Here is a 19,879-nt window from a genome sequence, read left to right as displayed (position 1 = left end):
GCTGTGCACGGGAGCCCAGGCACGCAGGGGCAGGCCCCAACCAGCTGCACACGTCTCTGCTGGGGAGGAGAGCGCTAGGGAAGCTACGTGTGTGAGGCAGCTGCTGGGCGCCCAGGGAGTCAGCCTCGGGGTGTGCGGGGCTGCAGACCCCAGCCAGGGGCCCTGGGAGCCTGGTGCACTCCGTGCGGCGCAGAGTCTGGGCGGCCAAGCAACCGCTGGAGGAGCCCTGCACTGGCCCTTCCCTTCCCTCGCACAGAGCTCTTCCTGCTGGAGCCCTTGGCAGTGTGCAAGCCACCGGCCCCTAAGCCATCCCCAAGGACGCCTGGGGCCTAGGTGCAAAGGCAAGGCAGGAGCGGAGCTGAGGCCAGGAAGGCGCCAGTGGCGTCTCCCAGCCTCGCGCAGCCTGCTCCTTCCTGGGCAGGAAGCCTAGCAGCGAGGCAAGTCTGGGCAAGGCTCGCCCAGGGCAGAGCAGCCTCGCGCCAGCAACTCTGCCAGAACGGGCCTCTGAGCAGAGCTGTAGCTCTGCCGTCCTGGAAGCCCACTCGGCTCCAGCCAAGTAGGGCTTGAGCCAAACGAGGCTGGGCTGCCTCTTCATCCCTCGAGGAGGCTCGCCTCCCCGCCAGCTTTTCACTCGGCTTCCAGGTGGGGGCGCTCTGCGCCTCCTGCAGGTCTTGGCTCAGGGGCTGCTTGCCCTGAGCTGGGGCTGTGGGCGGGAGCCCAGGCACGCAGGGGCAGGCCCCAACCAGCTGCACACGTCTCTGCTGGGGAGGAGAGCGCTAGGGAAGCTACGTGTGTGAGGCAGCTGCTGGGCGCCCAGGGAGTCAGCCTCCGGCTGTGCGGGGCTGCAGACCCCAGCCAGGGGCCCTGGGAGCCTGGTGCACTCCGTGCGGTGCTGAGCCTGGGCGGCCAAGCAACCGCTGGAGGAGCCCTGCACTGGCCCTTCCCTTCCCTCGCACAGAGCTCTTCCTGCTGGAGCCCTTGGCAGTGTGCAAGCCACCGGCCCCTAAGCCCTCCCCAAGGACGCCTGGGGCCTAGGTGCAAAGGCAAGGCAGGAGCGGAGCTGAGGCCAGGAAGGCGCCAGTGGCGTCTCCCAGCCTCGCGCAGCCTGCTCCTTCCTGGGCAGGAAGCCTAGCAGCGAGGCAAGTCTGGGCAAGGCTCGCCCAGAGCAGAGCAGCCTCGCGCTAGCAACTCTGCCAGAACGGGCCTCTGAGCAGAGCTGGAGCTCTGCCGTCCTGGAGGCTCACTCGGCTCCAGCCAAGTAGGGCTTGAGCCAAACGAGGCTGGGCTGCCTCTTCTTCCCTCGAGGAGGCTCGCTCCCCGCCAGCTGTTCACTCGGCTTCCAGGTGGGGGCGCTCTGCGCCTCCTGCAGGTCTTGGCCCAGGGGCTGCTTGCCCTGAGCTGGGGCTGTGGGCGGGAGCCCAGGCACGCAGGGGCAGGCCCCAACCAGCTGCACACGTCTCTGCTGGGGAGGAGAGCGCTAGGGAAGCTACGTGTGTGAGGCAGCTGCTGGGCGCCCAGGGAGTCAGCCTCCGGCTGTGCGGGGCTGCAGACCCCAGCCAGGGGCCCTGGGAGCCTGGTGCACTCCGTGCGGCGCTGAGTCTGTGCGGCCAAGCAACCGCTGGAGGAGCCCTGCACTGGCCCTTCCCTTCCCTTGCACAGAGCTCTTCCTGCTGGAGCCCTTGGCAGTGTGCAAGCCACCGGCCCCTAAGCCCTCCCCAAGGACGCCTGGGGCCTAGGTGCAAAGGCAAGGCAGGAGCGGAGCTGAGGCCAGGAAGGCGCCAGTGGCGTCTCCCAGCCTCGCGCAGCCTGCTCCTTCCTGGGCAGGAAGCCTAGCAGCGAGGCAAGTCTGGGCAAGGCTCGCCCAGGGCAGAGCAGCCTCGCGCCAGCAACTCTGCCAGAACGGGCCTCTGAGCAGAGCTGGAGCTCTGCCGTCCTGGAGGCGCACTCGGCTCCAGCCAAGTAGGGCTTGAGCCAAACGAGGCTGGGCTGCCTCTTCTTCCCTCGAGGAGGCTCGCCTCCCCGCCAGCTGTTCACTCGGCTTCCAGGTGGGGGCGCTCTGCGCCTCCTGCAGGTCTTGGCTCAGGGGCTGCTTGCCCTGAGCTGGGGCTGTGGGCGGGAGCCCAGGCACGCAGGGGCAGGCCCCAACCAGCTGCACACGTCTCTGCTGGGGAGGAGAGCGCTAGGGAAGCTACGTGTGTGAGGCAGCTGCTGGGCGCCCAGGGAGTCAGCCTCCGGCTGTGCGGGGCTGCAGACCACAGCCAGGGGCCCTGGGAGCCTGGTGCACTCCGTGCGGCGCTGAGCCTGGGCGGCCAAGCAACCGCTGGAGGAGCCCTGCACTGGCCCTTCCCTTCCCTCGCACAGAGCTCTTCCTGCTGGAGCCCTTGGCAGTGTGCAAGCCACCGGCCCCTAAGCCCTCCCCAAGGACGCCTGGGGCCTAGGTGCAAAGGCAAGGCAGGAGCGGAGCTGAGGCCAGGAAGGCGCCAGTGGCGTCTCCCAGCCTCGCGCAGCCTGCTCCTTCCTGGGCAGGAAGCCTAGCAGCGAGGCAAGTCTGGGCAAGGCTCGCCCAGAGCAGAGCAGCCTCGCGCTAGCAACTCTGCCAGAACGGGCCTCTGAGCAGAGCTGGAGCTCTGCCGTCCTGGAGGCGCACTCGGCTCCAGCCAAGTAGGGCTTGAGCCAAACGAGGCTGGGCTGCCTCTTCTTCCCTCGAGGAGGCTCGCTCCCCGCCAGCTGTTCACTCGGCTTCCAGGTGGGGGCGCTCTGCGCCTCCTGCAGGTCTTGGCCCAGGGGCTGCTTGCCCTGAGCTGGGGCTGTGGGCGGGAGCCCAGGCACGCAGGGGCAGGCCCCAACCAGCTGCACACGTCTCTGCTGGGGAGGAGAGCGCTAGGGAAGCTACGTGTGTGAGGCAGCTGCTGGGCGCCCAGGGAGTCAGCCTCCGGGTGTGCGGGGCTGCAGACCCCAGCCAGGGGCCCTGGGAGCCTGGTGCACTCCGTGCGGCGCTGAGTCTGTGCGGCCAAGCAACCGCTGGAGGAGCCCTGCACTGGCCCTTCCCTTCCCTCGCACAGAGCTCTTCCTGCTGGAGCCCTTGGCAGTGTGCAAGCCACCGGCCCCTAAGCCCTCCCCAAGGACGCCTGGGGCCTAGGTGCAATGGCAAGGCAGGAGCGGAGCTGAGGCCAGGAAGGCGCCAGTGGCGTCTCCCAGCCTCGCGCAGCCTGCTCTTTCCTGGGCAGGAAGCCTAGCAGCGAGGCAAGTCTGGGCAAGGCTCGCCCAGGGCAGAGCAGCCTGGCGCCAGCAACTCTGCCAGAACGGGCCTCTGAGCAGAGCTGGAGCTCTGCCGTCCTGGAGGCGCACTCGGCTCCAGCCAAGTAGGGCTTGAGCCAAACGAGGCTGGGCTGCCTCTTCTTCCCTCGAGGAGGCTCGCCTCCCCGCCAGCTGTTCACTCGGCTTCCAGGTGGGGGCGCTCTGCGCCTCCTGCAGGTCTTGGCTCAGGGGCTGCTTGCCCTGAGCTGGGGCTGTGGGCGGGAGCCCAGGCACGCAGGGGCAGGCCACAACCAGCTGCACACGTCTCTGCTGGGGAGGAGAGCGCTAGGGAAGCTACGTGTGTGAGGCAGCTGCTGGGCGCCCAGGGAGTCAGCCTCCGGCTGTGCGGGGCTGCAGACCCCAGCCAGGGGCCCTGGGAGCCTGGTGCACTCCGTGCGGCGCTGAGCCTGGGCGGCCAAGCAACCGCTGGAGGAGCCCTGCACTGGCCCTTCCCTTCCCTCGCACAGAGCTCTTCCTGCTGGAGCCCTTGGCAGTGTGCAAGCCACCGGCCCCTAAGCCCTCCCCAAGGACGCCTGGGGCCTAGGTGCAAAGGCAAGGCAGGAGCGGAGCTGAGGCCAGGAAGGCGCCAGTGGCGTCTCCCAGCCTCGCGCAGCCTGCTCCTTCCTGGGCAGGAAGCCTAGCAGCGAGGCAAGTCTGGGCAAGGCTCGCCCAGGGCAGAGCAGCCTCGCGCCAGCAACTCTGCCAGAACGGGCCTCTGAGCAGAGCTGGAGCTCTGCCGTCCTGGAGGCGCACTCGGCTCCAGCCAAGTAGGGCTTGAGCCAAACGAGGCTGGGCTGCCTCTTCTTCCCTCGAGGAGGCTCGCCTCCCCGCCAGCTGTTCACTCGGCTTCCAGGTGGGGGCGCTCTGCGCCTCCTGCAGGTCTTGGCTCAGGGGCTGCTTGCCCTGAGCTGGGGCTGTGCGCGGGAGCCCAGGCACGCAGGGGCAGGCCCCAACCAGCTGCACACGTCTCTGCTGGGGAGGAGAGCGCTAGGGAAGCTACGTGTGTGAGGCAGCTGCTGGGCGCCCAGGGAGTCAGCCTCCGGCTGTGCGGGGCTGCAGACCCCAGCCAGGGGCCCTGGGAGCCTGGTGCACTCCGTGCGGCGCTGAGCCTGGGCGGCCAAGCAACCGCTGGAGGAGCCCTGCACTGGCCCTTCCCTTCCCTCGCACAGAGCTCTTCCTGCTGGAGCCCTTGGCAGTGTGCAAGCCACCGGCCCCTAAGCCCTCCCCAAGGACGCCTGGGGCCTAGGTGCAAAGGCAAGGCAGGAGCGGAGCTGAGGCCAGGAAGGCGCCAGTGGCGTCTCCCAGCCTCGCGCAGCCTGCTCCTTCCTGGGCAGGAAGCCTAGCAGTGAGGCAAGTCTGGGCAAGGCTCGCCCAGAGCAGAGCAGCCTCGCGCCAGCAACTCTGCCAGAACGGGCCTCTGAGCAGAGCTGGAGCTCTGCCGTCCTGGAGGCGCACTCGGCTCCAGCCAAGTAGGGCTTGAGCCAAACGAGGCTGGGCTGCCTCTTCTTCCCTCGAGGAGGCTCGCTCCCCGCCAGCTGTTCACTCGGCTTCCAGGTGGGGGCGCTCTGCGCCTCCTGCAGGTCTTGGCTCAGGGGCTGCTTGCCCTGAGCTGGGGCTGTGGGCGGGAGCCCAGGCACGCAGGGGCAGGCCCCAACCAGCTGCACACGTCTCTGCTGGGGAGGAGAGCGCTAGGGAAGCTACGTGTGTGAGGCAGCTGCTGGGCGCCCAGGGAGTCAGCCTCCGGCTGTGCGGGGCTGCAGACCCCAGCCAGGGGCCCTGGGAGCCTGGTGCACTCCGTGCGGCGCTGAGTCTGTGCGGCCAAGCAACCGCTGGAGGAGCCCTGCACTGGCCCTTCCCTTCCCTCGCACAGAGCTCTTCCTGCTGGAGCCCTTGGCAGTGTGCAAGCCACCGGCCCCTAAGCCCTCCACAAGGACGCCTGGGGCCTAGGTGCAAAGGCAAGGCAGGAGCGGAGCTGAGGCCAGGAAGGCGCCAGTGGCGTCTCCCAGCCTCGCGCAGCCTGCTCCTTCCTGGGCAGGAAGCCTAGCAGCGAGGCAAGTCTGGGCAAGGCTCGCCCAGGGCAGAGCAGCCTCGCGCCAGCAACTCTGCCAAAACGGGCCTCTGAGCAGAGCTGGAGCTCTGCCGTCCTGGAGGCGCACTCGGCTCCAGCCAAGTAGGGCTTGAGCCAAACCACGCTGGGCTGCCTCTTCTTCCCTCGAGGAGGCTCGCCTCCCCGCCAGCTGTTCACTCGGCTTCCAGGTGGGGGCGCTCTGCGCCTCCTGCAGGTCTTGGCTCAGGGGCTGCTTGCCCTGAGCTGGGGCTGTGCGCGGGAGCCCAGGCACGCAGGGGCAGGCCCCAACCAGCTGCACACGTCTCTGCTGGGGAGGAGAGCGCTAGGGAAGCTACGTGTGTGAGGCAGCTGCTGGGCGCCCAGGGAGTGAGCCTCCGGCTGTGCGTGACTGCAGACCCCAGCCAGGGGCCCTGGGAGCCTGGTGCACTCCGTGCGGCGCTGAGGCTGTGCGGCCAAGCAACCGCTGGAGGAGCCCTGCACTGGCCCTTCCCTTCCCTCGCACAGAGCTCTTCCTGCTGGAGCCCTTGGCAGTGTGCAAGCCACCGGCCCCTAAGCCCTCCACAAGGACGCCTGGGGCCTAGGTGCAAAGGCAAGGCAGGAGCGGAGCTGAGGCCAGGAAGGCGCCAGTGGCGTCTCCCAGCCTCGCGCAGCCTGCTCCTTCCTGGGCAGGAAGCCTAGCAGTGAGGCAAGTCTGGGCAAGGCTCGCCCAGGGCAGAGCAGCCTCGGGCCAGCAACTCTGCCAGAACGGGCCTCTGAGCAGAGCTGGAGCTCTGCCGTCATGGAGACGCACTCGGCTCCAGCAATGTAGGGCTTTAGCCAAACGAGGCTGGGCTGCCTCTTCTTCCCTCGAGGAGGCTCGACTCCCCGCCAGCTGTTCACTCGGCTTCCAGGTGGGGGCGCTCTGCGCCTCCTGCAGGTCTTGGCTCAGGGGCTGCTTGCCCTGAGCTGGGGCTGTGCGCGGGAGCCCAGGCACGCAGGGGCAGGCCCCAACCAGCTGCACACGTCTCTGCTGGGGAGGAGAGCGCTAGGTAAGCTACGTGTGTGAGGCAGCTGCTGGGCGCCCAGGGAGTCAGCCTCGGGGTGTGCGGGGCTGCAGACCCCAGCCAGGGGCCCTGGGAGCCTGGTGCACTCCGTGCGGCGCAGAGTCTGGGCGGCCAAGCAACCGCTGGAGGAGCCCTGCACTGGCCCTTCCCTTCCCTCGCACAGAGCTCTTCCTGCTGGAGCCCTTGGCAGTGTGCAAGCCACCGGGCCCTAAGCCCTCCCCAAGGACGCCTGGGGCCTAGGTGCAAAGGCAAGGCAGGAGCGGAACTTAGGCCAGGAAGGCGCCAGTGGCGTCTCCCAGCCTCGCGCAGCCTGCTCCTTCCTGGGCAGGAAGCCTAGCAGCGAGGCAAGTCTGGGCAAGGCTCGCCCAGGGCAGAGCAGCCTCGCGCCAGCAACTCTGCCAGAACGGGCCTCTGAGCAGAGCTGGAGCTCTGCCGTCCTGGAGGCGCACTCGGCTCCAGCCAAGTAGGGCTTGAGCCAAACGAGGCTGGGCTGCCTCTTCTTCCCTCGAGGAGGCTCGCTCCCCGCCAGCTGTTCACTCGGCTTCCAGGTGGGGGCGCTCTGCGCCTCCTGCAGGTCTTGGCTCAGGGGCTGCTTGCCCTGAGCTGGGGCTGTGGGCGGGAGCCCAGGCACGCAGGGGCAGGCCCCAACCAGCTGCACACGTCTCTGCTGGGGAGGAGAGCGCTAGGGAAGCTACGTGTGTGAGGCAGCTGCTGGGCGCCCAGGGAGTCAGCCTCGGGGTGTGCGGGGCTGCAGACCCCAGCCAGGTGCCCTGGGAGCCTGGTGCACTCCGTGCGGCGCTGAGTCTGGGCGGCCAAGCAACCGCTGGAGGAGCCCTGCACTGGCCCGTTCCCTTCCCTCGCACAGAGCTCTTCCTGCTGGAGCCCTTGGCAGTGTGCAAGCCACCGGCCCCTAAGCCCTCCCCAAGGACGCCTGGGGCCTAGGTGCAAAGGCAAGGCAGGAGCGGAGCTGAGGCCAGGAAGGCGCCAGTGGCGTCTCCCAGCCTCGCGCAGCCTGCTCCTTCCTGGGCAGGAAGCCTAGCAGCGAGGCAAGTCTGGGCAAGGCTCGCCCAGGGCAGAGCAGCCTCGCGCCAGCAACTCTGCCAGAACGGGCCTCTGAGCAGAGCTGGAGCTCTGCCGTCCTGGAGGCGCACTCGGCTCCAGCCAAGTAGGGCTTGAGCCAAACGAGGCTGGGCTGCCTCTTCTTCCCTCGAGGAGGCTCGCCTCCCCGCCAGCTGTTCACTCGGCTTCCAGGTGGGGGCGCTCTGCGCCTCCTGCAGGTCTTGGCTCAGGGGCTGCTTGCCCTGAGCTGGGGCTGTGGGCGGGAGCCCAGGCACGCAGGGGCAGGCCCCAACCAGCTGCACACGTCTCTGCTGGGGAGGAGAGCGCTAGGGAAGCTACGTGTGTGAGGCAGCTGCTGGGCGCCCAGGGAGTCAGCTTCCGGCTGTGCGTGGCTGCAGACCCCAGCCAGGGGCCCTGGGAGCCTGGTGCACTCCGTGCGGCGCTGAGTCTGTGCGGCCAAGCAACCGCTGGAGGAGCCCTGCACTGGCCCTTCCCTTCCCTCGCACAGAGCTCTTCCTGCTGGAGCCCTTGGCAGTGTGCAAGCCACCGGCCCCTAAGCCCTCCCCAAGGACGCCTGGGGCCTAGGTGCAAAGGCAAGGCAGGAGCGGAGCTGAGGCCAGGAAGGCGCCAGTGGCGTCTCCCAGCCTCGCGCAGCCTGCTCCTTCCTGGGCAGGAAGCCTAGCAGCGAGGCAAGTCTGGGCAAGGCTCGCCCAGGGCAGAGCAGCCTCGCGCCAGCAACTCTGCCAGAACGGGCCTCTGAGCAGAGCTGGAGCTCTGCCGTCCTGGAGACGCACTCGGCTCCAGCAAAGTAGGGCTTGAGCCAAACGAGGCTGGGCTGCCTCTTCTTCCCTCGAGGAGGCTCGCCTCCCCGCCAGCTGTTCACTCGGCTTCCAGGTGGGGGCGCTCTGCGCCTCCTGCAGGTCTTGGCTCAGGGGCTGCTTGCCCTGAGCTGGGGCTGTGCGCGGGAGCCCAGGCACGCAGGGGCAGGCCCCAACCAGCTGCACACGTCTCTGCTGGGGAGGAGAGCGCTAGGGAAGCTACGTGTGTGAGGCAGCTGCTGGGCGCCCAGGGAGTCAGCCTCGGGGTGTGCGGGGCTGCAGACCCCAGCCAGGGGCCCTGGGAGCCTGGTGCACTCCGTGCGGCGCAGAGTCTGGGCGGCCAAGCAACCGCTGGAGGAGCCCTGCACTGGCCCTTCCCTTCCCTCGCACAGAGCTCTTCCTGCTGGAGCCCTTGGCAGTGTGCAAGCCACCGGGCCCTAAGCCCTCCCCAAGGACGCCTGGGGCCTAGGTGCAAAGGCAAGGCAGGAGCGGAGCTGAGGCCAGGAAGGCGCCAGTGGCGTCTCCCAGCCTCGCGCAGCCTGCTCCTTCCTGGGCAGGAAGCCTAGCAGCGAGGCAAGTCTGGGCAAGGCTCGCCCAGGGCAGAGCAGCCTCGCGCCAGCAACTCTGCCAGAACGGGCCTCTGAGCAGAGCTGTAGCTCTGCCGTCCTGGAAGCGCACTCGGCTCCAGCCAAGTAGGGCTTGAGCCAAACGAGGCTGGGCTGCCTCTTCTTCCCTCGAGGAGGCTCGCCTCCCCACCAGCTGTTCACTCGGCTTCCAGGTGGGGGCGCTCTGCGCCTCCTGCAGGTCTTGGCTCAGGGGCTGCTTGCCCTGAGCTGGGGCTGTGGGCGGGAGCCCAGGCACGCAGGGGCAGGCCCCAACCAGCTGCACACGTCTCTGCTGGGGAGGAGAGCGCTAGGGAAGCTACGTGTGTGAGGCAGCTGCTGGGCGCCCAGGGAGTCAGCCTCCGGCTGTGCGGGGCTGCAGACCCCAGCCAGGGGCCCTGGGAGCCTGGTGCACTCCGTGCGGCGCTGAGCCTGGGCGGCCAAGCAACCGCTGGAGGAGCCCTGCACTGGCCCTTCCCTTCCCTCGCACAGAGCTCTTCCTGCTGGAGCCCTTGGCAGTGTGCAAGCCACCGGCCACTAAGCCATCCACAAGGACGCCTGGGGCCTAGGTGCAAAGGCAAGGCAGGAGCGGAGCTGAGGCCAGGAAGGCGCCAGTGGCGTCTCCCAGCCTCGCGCAGCCTGCTCCTTCCTGGGCAGGAAGCCTAGCAGCGAGGCAAGTCTGGGCAAGGCTCGCCCAGGGCAGAGCAGCCTCGGGCCAGCAACTCTGCCAGAACGGGCCTCTGAGCAGAGCTGGAGCTCTGCCGTCATGGAGACGCACTCGGCTCCAGCAATGTAGGGCTTGAGCCAAACGAGGCTGGGCTGCCTCTTCTTCCCTCGAGGAGGCTCGACTCCCCGCCAGCTGTTCACTCGGCTTCCAGGTGGGGGCGCTCTGCGCCTCCTGCAGGTCTTGGCTCAGGGGCTGCTTGCCCTGAGCTGGGGCTGTGCGCGGGAGCCCAGGCACGCAGGGGCAGGCCCCAACCAGCTGCACACGTCTCTGCTGGGGAGGAGAGCGCTAGGTAAGCTACGTGTGTGAGGCAGCTGCTGGGCGCCCAGGGAGTCAGCCTCGGGGTGTGCGGGGCTGCAGACCCCAGCCAGGGGCCCTGGGAGCCTGGTGCACTCCGTGCGGCGCAGAGTCTGCGCGGCCAAGCAACCGCTGGAGGAGCCCTGCACTGGCCCTTCCCTTCCCTCGCACAGAGCTCTTCCTGCTGGAGCCCTTGGCAGTGTGCAAGCCACCGGCCCCTAAGCCCTCCCCAAGGACGCCTGGGGCCTAGGGGCAAAGGCAAGGCAGGAGCGGAGCTGAGGCCAGGAAGGCGCCAGTGGCGTCTCCCAGCCTCGCGCAGCCTGCTCCTTCCTGGGCAGGAAGCCTAGCAGCGAGGCAAGTCTGGGCAAGGCTCGCCCAGGGCAGAGCAGCCTCGCGCCAGCAACTCTGCCAGAACGGGCCTCTGAGCAGAGCTGTAGCTCTGCCGTCCTGGAGGCGCACTCGGCTCCAGCCAAGTAGGGCTTGAGCCAAACGAGGCTGGGCTGCCTCTTCTTCCCTCGAGGAGGCTCGCCTCCCCGCCAGCTGTTCACTCGGCTTCCAGGTGGGGGCGCTCTGCGCCTCCTGCAGGTCTTGGCTCAGGGGCTGCTTGCCCTGAGCTGGGGCTGTGGGCGGGAGCCCAGGCACGCAGGGGCAGGCCCCAACCAGCTGCACACGTCTCTGCTGGGGAGGAGAGCGCTAGGGAAGCTACGTGTGTGAGGCAGCTGCTGGGCGCCCAGGGAGTCAGCCTCCGGCTGTGCGGGGCTGCAGACCCCAGCCAGGGGCCCTGGGAGCCTGGTGCACTCCGTGCGGCGCTGAGCCTGGGCGTCCAAGCAACCGCTGGAGGAGCCCTGCACTGGCCCTTCCCTTCCCTCGCACAGAGCTCTTCCTGCTGGAGCCCTTGGCAGTGTGCAAGCAACCGGCCCCTAAGCCCTCCCCAAGGACGCCTGGGGCCTAGGTGCAAAGGCAAGGCAGGAGCGGAGCTGAGGCCAGGAAGGCGCCAGTGGCATCTCCCAGCCTCGCGCAGCCTGCTCCTTCCTGGGCAGGAAGCCTAGCAGTGAGGCAAGTCTGGGCAAGGCTCGCCCAGAGCAGAGCAGCCTCGCGCCAGCAACTCTGCCAGAACGGGCCTCTGAGCAGAGCTGGAGCTCTGCCGTCCTGGAGGCGCACTCGGCTCCAGCCAAGTAGGGCTTGAGCCAAACGAGGCTGGGCTGCCTCTTCTTCCCTCGAGGAGGCTCGCTCCCCGCCAGCTGTTCACTCGGCTTCCAGGTGGGGGCGCTCTGCGCCTCCTGCAGGTCTTGGCTCAGGGGCTGCTTGCCCTGAGCTGGGGCTGTGGGCGGGAGCCCAGGCACGCAGGGGCAGGCCCCAACAGGCTGCACACGTCTCTGCTGGGGAGGAGAGCCCTAGGGAAGCTACGTGTGTGAGGCAGCTGCTGGGCGCCCAGGGAGTCAGCCTCGGGGTGTGCGGGGCTGCAGACCCCAGCCAGGTGCCCTGGGAGCCTGGTGCACTCCGTGCGGCGCTGAGTCTGGGCGGCCAAGCAACCGCTGGAGGAGCCCTGCACTGGCCCTTCCCTTCCCTCGCACAGAGCTCTTCCTGCTGGAGCCCTTGGCAGTGTGCAAGCCATCGGCCCCTAAGCCCTCCCCAAGGACGCCTGGGGCCTAGGTGCAAAGGCAAGGCAGGAGCGGAGCTGAGGCCAGGAAGGCGCCAGTGGCGTCTCCCAGCCTCGCGCAGCCTGCTCCTTCCTGGGCAGGAAGCCTAGCAGCGAGGCAAGTCTGAGCAAGGCTCGCACAGGGCAGAGAAGCCTCGCGCCAGCAACTCTGCCAGAACGGGCCTCTGAGCAGAGCTGGAGCTCTGCCGTCCTGGAGGCGCACTCGGCTCCAGCCAAGTAGGGCTTGAGCCAAACGAGGCTGGGCTGCCTCTTCTTCCCTCGAGGAGGCTCGCCTCCCCGCCAGCTGTTCACTCGGCTTCCAGGTGGGGGCGCTCTGCGCCTCCTGCAGGTCTTGGCTCAGGGGCTGCTTGCCCTGAGCTGGGGCTGTGGGCGGGAGCCCAGGCACGCAGGGGCAGGCCCCAACCAGCTGCACACGTCTCTGCTGGGGAGGAGAGCGCTAGGGAAGCTACGTGTGTGAGGCAGCTGCTGGGCGCCCAGGGAGTCAGCCTCCGGCTGTGCGGGGCTGCAGACCCCAGCCAGGGGCCCTGGGAGCCTGGTGCACTCCGTGCGGCGCTGAGTCTGTGCGGCCAAGCAACCGCTGGAGGAGCCCTGCACTGGCCCTTCCCTTCCCTCGCACAGAGCTCTTCCTGCTGGAGCCCTTGGCAGTGTGCAAGCCACCGGCCCCTAAGCCCTCCCCAAGGACGCCTGGGGCCTAGGTGCAAAGGCAAGGCAGGAGCGGAGCTGAGGCCAGGAAGGCGCCAGTGGCGTCTCCCAGCCTCGCGCAGCCTGCTCCTTCCTGGGCAGGAAGCCTAGCAGCGAGGCAAGTCTGGGCAAGGCTCGCCCAGGGCAGAGCAGCCTCACGCCAGCAACTCTGCCAGAACGGGCCTCTGAGCAGAGCTGGAGCTCTGCCGTCCTGGAGGCGCACTCGGCTCCAGCCAAGTAGGGCTTGAGCCAAACGAGGCTGGGCTGCCTCTTCTTCCCTCGAGGAGGCTCGCCTCCCCGCCAGCTGTTCACTCGGCTTCCAGGTGGGGGCGCTCTGCGCCTCCTGCAGGTCTTGGCTCAGGGGCTGCTTGCCCTGAGCTGGGGCTGTGCGCGGGAGCCCAGGCACGCAGGGGCAGGCCCCAACCAGCTGCACACGTCTCTGCTGGGGAGGAGAGCGCTAGGGAAGCTACGTGTGTGAGGCAGCTGCTGGGCGCCCAGGGAGTCAGCCTCCGGCTGTGCGTGGCTGCAGACCCCAGCCAGGGGCCCTGGGAGCCTGGTGCACTCCGTGCGGCGCTGAGTCTGTGCGGCCAAGCAACCGCTGGAGGAGCCCTGCACTGGCCCTTCCCTTCCCTCGCACAGAGCTCTTCCTGCTGGAGCCCTTGGCAGTGTGCAAGCCACCGGCCCCTAAGCCCTCCCCAAGGACGCCTGGGGCCTAGGTGCAAAGGCAAGGCAGGAGCGGAGCTGAGGCCAGGAAGGCGCCAGTGGCGTCTCCCAGCCTCGCGCAGCCTGCTCCTTCCTGGGCAGGAAGCCTAGCAGCGAGGCAAGTCTGGGCAAGGCTCGCCCAGGGCAGAGCAGCCTCGGGCCAGCAACTCTGCCAGAACGGGCCTCTGAGCAGAGCTGGAGCTCTGCCGTCATGGAGACGCACTCGGCTCCAGCAATGTAGGGCTTGAGCCAAACGAGGCTGGGCTGCCTCTTCTTCCCTCGAGGAGGCTCGACTCCCCGCCAGCTGTTCACTCGGCTTCCAGGTGGGGGCGCTCTGCGCCTCCTGCAGGTCTTGGCTCAGGGGCTGCTTGCCCTGAGCTGGGGCTGTGCGCGGGAGCCCAGGCACGCAGGGGCAGGCCCCAACCAGCTGCACACGTCTCTGCTGGGGAGGAGAGCGCTAGGTAAGCTACGTGTGTGAGGCAGCTGCTGGGCGCCCAGGGAGTCAGCCTCGGGGTGTGCGGGGCTGCAGACCCCAGCCAGGGGCCCTGGGAGCCTGGTGCACTCCGTGCGGCGCAGAGTCTGCGCGGCCAAGCAACCGCTGGAGGAGCCCTGCACTGGCCCTTCCCTTCCCTCGCACAGAGCTCTTCCTGCTGGAGCCCTTGGCAGTGTGCAAGCCACCGGGCCCTAAGCCCTCCCCAAGGACGCCTGGGGCCTAGGTGCAAAGGCAAGGCAGGAGCGGAGCTGAGGCCAGGAAGGCGCCAGTGGCGTCTCCCAGCCTCGCGCAGCCTGCTCCTTCCTGGGCAGGAAGCCTAGCAGCGAGGCAAGTCTGGGCAAGGCTCGCCCAGGGCAGAGCAGCCTCGCGCCAGCAACTCTGCCAGAACGGGCCTCTGAGCAGAGCTGGAGCTCTGCCGTCCTGGTGGCGCACTCGGCTCCAGCCAAGTAGGGCTTGAGCCCAACGAGGCTGGGCTGCCTCTTCTTCCCTCGAGGAGGCTCGCCTCCCCGCCAGCTGTTCACTCGGCTTCCAGGTGGGGGCGCTCTGCGCCTCCTGCAGGTCTTGGCTCAGGGGCTGCTTGCCCTGAGCTGGGGCTGTGGGCGGGAGCCCAGGCACGCAGGGGCAGGCCCCAACCAGCTGCACACGTCTCTGCTGGGGAGGAGAGCGCTAGGGAAGCTACGTGTGTGAGGCAGCTGCTGGGCGCCCAGGGAGTCAGCCTCCGGCTGTGCGGGGCTGCAGACCCCAGCCAGGGGCCCTGGGAGCCTGGTGCACTCCGTGCGGCGCTGAGCCTGGGCGTCCAAGCAACCGCTGGAGGAGCCCTGCACTGGCCCTTCCCTTCCCTCGCACAGAGCTCTTCCTGCTGGAGCCCTTGGCAGTGTGCAAGCAACCGGCCCCTAAGCCCTCCCCAAGGACGCCTGGGGCCTAGGTGCAAAGGCAAGGCAGGAGCGGAGCTGAGGCCAGGAAGGCGCCAGTGGCGTCTCCCAGCCTCGCGCAGCCTGCTCCTTCCTGGGCAGGAAGCCTAGCAGTGAAGCAAGTCTGGGCAAGGCTCGCCCAGAGCAGAGCAGCCTCGCGCCAGCAACTCTGCCAGAACGGGCCTCTGAGCAGAGCTGGAGCTCTGCCGTCCTGGAGGCGCACTCGGCTCCAGCCAAGTAGGGCTTGAGCCAAACGAGGCTGGGCTGCCTCTTCTTCCCTCGAGGAGGCTCGCTCCCCGCCAGCTGTTCACTCGGCTTCCAGGTGGGGGCGCTCTGCGCCTCCTGCAGGTCTTGGCTCAGGGGCTGCTTGCCCTGAGCTGGGGCTGTGGGCGGGAGCCCAGGCACGCAGGGGCAGGCCCCAACCAGCTGCACACGTCTCTGCTGGGGAGGAGAGCGCTAGGGAAGCTACGTGTGTGAGGCAGCTGCTGGGCGCCCAGGGAGTCAGCCTCGGGGTGTGCGGGGCTGCAGACCCCAGCCAGGTGCCCTGGGAGCCTGGTGCACTCCGTGCGGCGCTGAGTCTGGGCGGCCAAGCAACCGCTGGAGGAGCCCTGCACTGGCCCTTCCCTTCCCTCGCACAGATCTCTTCCTGCTGGAGCCCTTGGCAGTGTGCAAGCCACCGGCCCCTAAGCCCTCCCCAAGGACGCCTGGGGCCTAGGTGCAAAGGCAAGGCAGGAGCGGAGCTGAGGCCAGGAAGGCGCCAGTGGCGTCTCCCAGCCTCGCGCAGCCTGCTCCTTCCTGGGCAGGAAGCCTAGCAGCGAGGCAAGTCTGGGCAAGGCTCGCCCAGGGCAGAGCAGCCTCGCGCCAGCAACTCTGCCAGAACGGGCCTCTGAGCAGAGCTGGAGCTCTGCCGTCCTGGAGGCGCACTCGGCTCCAGCCAAGTAGGGCTTGAGCCAAACGAGGCTGGGCTGCCTCTTCTTCCCTCGAGGAGGCTCGCCTCCCCGCCAGCTGTTCACTCGGCTTCCAGGTGGGGGCGCTCTGCGCCTCCTGCAGGTCTTGGCTCAGGGGCTGCTTGCCCTGAGCTGGGGCTGTGGGCGGGAGCCCAGGCACGCAGGGGCAGGCCCCAACCAGCTGCACACGTCTCTGCTGGGGAGGAGAGCGCTAGGGAAGCTACGTGTGTGAGGCAGCTGCTGGGCGCCCAGGGAGTCAGCCTCCGGCTGTGTGGGGCTGCAGACCCCAGCCAGGGGCCCTGGGAGCCTGGTGCACTCCGTGTGGCGCTGAGTCTGGGCAGCCAAGCAACCGCTGGAGGAGCCCTGCACTGGCCCTTCCCTTCCCTCGCACAGAGCTCTTCCTGCTGGAACCCTTGGCAGTGTGCAAGCCACCGGCCCCTAAGCCCTCCCCAAGGACGCCTGGGGCCTACGTGCAAAGGCAAGGCAGGAGCGGAGCTGAGGCCAGGAAGGCGCCAGTGGCGTCTCCCAGCCTCGCGCAGCCTGCTCCTTCCTGGGCAGGAAGACTAGCAGCGAGGCAAGTCTGGGCAAGGCTCGCCCAGGGCAGAGCAGCCTCGCGCCAGCAACTCTGCCAGAACGGGCCTCTGAGCAGAGCTGGAGCTCTGCCGTCCTGGAGCGCACTCGGCTCCAGCCAAGTAGGGCTTGAGCCAAACGAGGCTGGGCTGCCTCTTCTTCCCTCGAGGAGGCTCGCCTCCCCGCCAGCTGTTCACTCGGCTTCCAGGTGGGGGCGCTCTGCGCCTCCTGCAGGTCTTGGCTCAGGGGCTGCTTGCCCTGAGCTGGGGCTGTGGGCGGGAGCCCATGCACGCAGGGGCAGGCCCCAACCAGCTGCACACGTCTCTGCTGGGGAGGAGAGCGCTAGGGAAGCTACGTGTGTGAGGCAGCTGCTGGGCGCCCAGGGAGTCAGCTTCCGGCTGTGCGTGGCTGCAGACCCCAGCCAGGGGCCCTGGGAGCCTGGTGCACTCCGTGCGGCGCTGAGTCTGTGCGGCTAAGCAACCGCTGGAGGAGCCCTGCACTGGCCCTTCCCTTCCCTCGCACAGAGCTCTTCCTGCTGGAGCCCTTGGCAGTGTGCAAGCCACCGGCCCCTAAGCCCTCCCCAAGGACGCCTGGGGCCTAGGTGCAAAGGCAAGGCAGGAGCGGAGCTGAGGCCAGGAAGGCGCCAGTGGCGTCTCCCAGCCTCGCGCAGCCTGCTCCTTCCTGGGCAGGAAGCCTAGCAGCGAGGCAAGTCTGGGCAAGGCTCGCCCAGGGCAGAGCAGCCTCGCGCCAGCAACTCTGCCAGAACGGGCCTCTGAGCAGAGCTGGAGCTCTGCCGTCCTGGAGACGCACTCGGCTCCAGCAAAGTAGGGCTTGAGCCAAACGAGGCTGGGCTGCCTCTTCTTCCCTCGAGGAGGCTCGCCTCCCCGCCAGCTGTTCACTCGGCTTCCAGGTGGGGGCGCTCTGCGCCTCCTGCAGGTCTTGGCTCAGGGGCTGCTTGCCCTGAGCTGGGGCTGTGCGCGGGAGCCCAGGCACGCAGGGGCAGGCCCCAATCAGCTGCACACGTCTCTGCTGGGGAGGAGAGCGCTAGGGAAGCTACGTGTGTGAGGCAGCTGCTGGGCGCCCAGGGAGTCAGCCTCGGGGTGTGCGGGGCTGCAGACCCCAGCCAGGGGCCCTGGGAGCCTGGTGCACTCCGTGCGGCGCTGAGTCTGGGCGGCCAAGCAACCGCTGGAGGAGCCCTGCACTGGCCCTTCCCTTCCCTCGCACAGAGCTCTTCCTGCTGGAGCCCTTGGCAGTGTGCAAGCCACCGGCCCCTAAGCCATCCCCAAGGACGCCTGGGGCCTAGGTGCAAAGGCAAGGCAGGAGCGGAGCTGAGGCCAGGAAGGCGCCAGTGGCGTCTCCCAGCCTCGCGCAGCCTGCTCCTTCCTGGGCAGGAAGCCTAGCAGCGAGGCAAGTCTGGGCAAGGCTCGCCCAGGGCAGAGCAGCCTCGCGCCAGCAACTCTGCCAGAACGGGCCTCTGAGCAGAGCTGTAGCTCTGCCGTCCTGGAAGCGCACTCGGCTCCAGCCAAGTAGGGCTTGAGCCAAACGAGGCTGGGCTGCCTCTTCTTCCCTCGAGGAGGCTCGCCTCCCCACCAGCTGTTCACTCGGCTTCCAGGTGGGTTCGCTCTGCGCCTCCTGCAGGTCTTGGCTCAGGGGCTGCTTGCCCTGAGCTGGGGCTGTGGGCGGGAGCCCAGGCACGCAGGGGCAGGCCCCAACCAGCTGCACACGTCTCTGCTGGGGAGGAGAGCGCTAGGGAAGCTACGTGTGTGAGGCAGCTGCTGGGCGCCCAGGGAGTCAGCCTCCGGCTGTGCGGGGCTGCAGACCCCAGCCAGGGGCCCTGGGAGCCTGGTGCACTCCGTGCCGCGCTGAGCCTGGGCGGCCAAGCAACCGCTGGAGGAGCCCTGCACTGGCCCTTCCCTTCCCTCGCACAGAGCTCTTCCTGCTGGAGCCCTTGGCAGTGTGCAAGCCACCGGGCCCTAAGCCCTCCCCAAGGACGCCTGGGGCCTAGGTGCAAAGGCAAGGCAGGAGCGGAGCTGAGGCCAGGAAGGCGCCAGTGGCGTCTCCCAGCCTCGCGCAGCCTGCTCCTTCCTCGGCAGGAAGCCTAGCAGCGAGGCAAGTCTGGGCAAGGCTCGCCCAGAGCAGAGCAGCCTCGCGCTAGCAACTCTGCCAGAACGGGCCTCTGAGCAGAGCTGGAGCTCTGCCGTCCTGGAGGCGCACTCGGCTCCAGCCAAGTAGGGCTTGAGCCAAACGAGGCTGGGCTGCCTCTTCTTCCCTCGAGGAGGCTCGCTCCCCGCCAGCTGTTCACTCGGCTTCCAGGTGGGGGCGCTCTGCGCCTCCTGCAGGTCTTGGCTCAGGGGCTGCTTGCCCTGAGCTGGGGCTGTGGGCGGGAGCCCAGGCACGCAGGGGCAGGCCCCAACCAGCTGCACACGTCTCTGCTGGGGAGGAGAGCGCTAGGGAAGCTACGTGTGTGAGGCAGGTGCTGGGCCCCCAGGGTGTCAGCCTCCGGCTGTGCGGGGCTGCAGACCCCAGCCAGGGGCCCTGGGAGCCTGGTGCACTCCGTGCGGCGCTGAGCCTGGGCGGCCAAGCAACCGCTGGAGGAGCCCTGCACTGGCCCTTCCCTTCCCTCGCACAGAGCTCTTCCTGCTGGAGCCCTTGGCAGTGTGCAAGCCACCGGCCCCTAAGCCCTCCCCAAGGACGCCTGGGGCCTAGGTGCAAAGGAAAGGCAGGAGCGGAGCTGAGGCAAGGAAGGCGCCAGTGGCGTCTCCCAGACTCGCGCAGCCTGCTCCTTCCTGGGCAGGAAGCCTAGCAGCGAGGCAAGTCTGGGCAAGGCTCGCCCAGGGCAGAGCAGCCTGGCGCCAGCAACTCTGCCAGATCGGGCCTCTGAGCAGAGCTGGAGCTCTGCCGTCCTGGAGGTGCACTCGGCTCCAGCCAAGTAGGGCTTGAGCCAAACGAGGCTGGGCTGCCTCTTCTTCCCTCGAGGAGGCTCGCCTCCCCGCCAGCTGTTCACTCGGCTTCCAGGTGGGGGCGCTCTGCGCCTCCTGCATGTCTTGGCTCAGGGGCTGCTTGCCCTGAGCTGGGGCTGTGGGGGGGAGCCCAGGCACGCAGGGGCAGGCCCCAACCAGCTGCACACGTCTCTGCTGGGGAGGAGAGCGCTAGGGAAGCTACGTGTGTGAGGCAGCTGCTGGGCGCCCAGGGAGTCAGCCTCCGGCTGTGCGGGGCTGCAGACCCCAGCCAGGGGCCCTGGGAGCCTGGTGCACTCCGTGCGGCGCTGAGTCTGTGCGGCCAAGCTACCGCTGGAGGAGCCCTGCACTGGCCCTTCCCTTCCCTCGCACTGAGCTCTTCCTGCTGGAGCCCTTGGCAGTGTGCAAGCCACCGGCCCCTAAGCCCTCCCCAAGGACGCCTGGGGCCTAGGTGCAAAGCAAGGCAGGAGAGGAGCTGAGGCCAGGAAGGCGCCAGTGGCGTCTCCCAGCCTCGCGCAGCCTGCTCCTTCCTGGGCAGGAAGCCTAGCAGCGAGGCAAGTCTGGGCAAGGCTCGCCCAGGGCAGAGCAGCCTCGCGCCAGCAACTCTGCCAGATCGGGCCTCTGAGCAGAGCTGGAGCTCTGCCGTCCTGGAGGCGCACTCGGCTCCAGCCAAGTAGGGCTTGAGCCAAACGAGGCTGGGCTGCCTCTTCTTCCCTCGAGGAGGCTCGCCTCCCCGCCAGCTGTTCATTCGGCTTCCAGGTGGGGGCGCTCTGCGCCTCCTGCAGGTCTTGGCTCAGGGGCTGCTTGCCCTGAGCTGGGGCTGTGTGCGGGAGCCCAGGCACGCAGGGGCAGGCCCCAACCAGCTGCACACGTCTCTGCTGGGGAGGAGAGCGCTAGGGAAGCTACGTGTGTGAGGCAGCTGCTGGGCGCCCAGGGAGTCAGCCTCCGGCTGTGCGGGGCTGCAGACCCCAGCCAGGGGCCCTGGGAGCCTGGTGCACTCCGTGCGGCGCTGAGTCTGGGAGGCCAAGCAACCGCTGGAGGAGCCCTGCA

Source organism: Ovis canadensis, chromosome 7 (genome assembly GCF_042477335.2).
Source record: "Ovis canadensis isolate MfBH-ARS-UI-01 breed Bighorn chromosome 7, ARS-UI_OviCan_v2, whole genome shotgun sequence".
NCBI classification, from domain to species: domain Eukaryota; kingdom Metazoa; phylum Chordata; class Mammalia; order Artiodactyla; family Bovidae; genus Ovis; species Ovis canadensis.
This window is presented reverse-complemented; position numbering follows the sequence as displayed.